This window comes from Herpailurus yagouaroundi, unplaced genomic scaffold, assembly GCF_014898765.1.
Source record: "Herpailurus yagouaroundi ecotype Mexico unplaced genomic scaffold, PumYag 142, whole genome shotgun sequence".
Taxonomy (NCBI): Eukaryota; Metazoa; Chordata; class Mammalia; order Carnivora; family Felidae; genus Herpailurus; species Herpailurus yagouaroundi.
The window spans coordinates 201,241-202,288 of record NW_024412397.1 but is presented as its reverse complement, the minus strand read 5'-3'; the positions used below and the strand labels follow the sequence as shown (position 1 = coordinate 202,288).

Genomic DNA, 1,048 nt, shown 5'->3' with positions numbered 1-1,048 from the left:
AAATATTTCTAGGTGCTATGTGATATTATTATTATTATTATTATTATTATTAATTATTTTAGCAATGAAAAATAGCAGGCATAGGCGAGGGTGTGAATAAATTGGAGCTTTCATTTATTGTTGTAAAATGGTGTGGCTGCTATGAAAAACAGTTTGGTGGTTCCTCGAGAAGGTAAGCACATAATTACCCTATGATCCAGCAATTTCACTCTTACATACATATCCAAAAAATATGAAAACATATATCCTCATAGAAACTTGGACATGAATGTTTATAACAGCATTAGTCATAATAGCCAAAATGTGGAAACAACTCAAATGTTCATCAATGGATGAATGAATTTTTAAAAATGTGATTTAGTGCTTACTTCGGTAGCACATATACTAAAATTGGAATGACACAGAGAAGATTAGCATGGCCCCTGTGTAAGGATGACACACAAATTCATGAGGCATCCCATATTTTTCCAAAAAAAAAAAAAAGATAAAATAAAAATGTGGTTTATATAGACAATGGAATATCATTCAGTTATTGAAAAGAATGCATTATGATGGATGCTGTAATTTGGATGAACCTCAAAACCATTATGCTAAGTGTAAGTAGCCAGATACAAAAAATCACACAGCATATGATCCCTTTTACACGAACTGTCTGGAATAGACAAACCCATAGGCAGAAAGATTAGTGGTCAGGGGCTGGGGGAGGGGGAATGAGGAGTGATTATTCAATGGATACAGGATGTTCTCCTGGGGTGATGAAAATGTTTTGAACTGAGAGAAGTGATGGAATGTACTAAATACTGTTAAACTGTACACTTTAAAGTTATTAACTATATGTTATGTGAGTTACACCTCAATAAAAGAAAATGTAATCCGTAGCTCATCCTCTGTCTTCAACTGATCATTTTCACTCAAAATTATCACTTATCTTATATTTTTTAACCATAACTAAACATTGCCATGATGTATTGCTACATGTTAAAGTCTCTCCTTTCCCCTTCTCAATCTATTGTAAAGTCAAGTAACAAAGTAAATTATTGGGACTCTT

General features: G+C 32.8%; 1 non-coding gene across 1 annotated transcript; it reads left to right on the top strand.

The window, feature by feature from the left end:
- The first annotated feature begins 360 nt into the window (after positions 1 to 360).
- LOC121033263 (U6 spliceosomal RNA) lies at positions 361 to 467 on the top strand. The gene has a single exon (XR_005791789.1). It is a non-coding gene; the product is annotated as a U6 spliceosomal RNA (small nuclear RNA).
- The last annotated feature ends 581 nt before the right edge of the window (positions 468 to 1,048 follow it).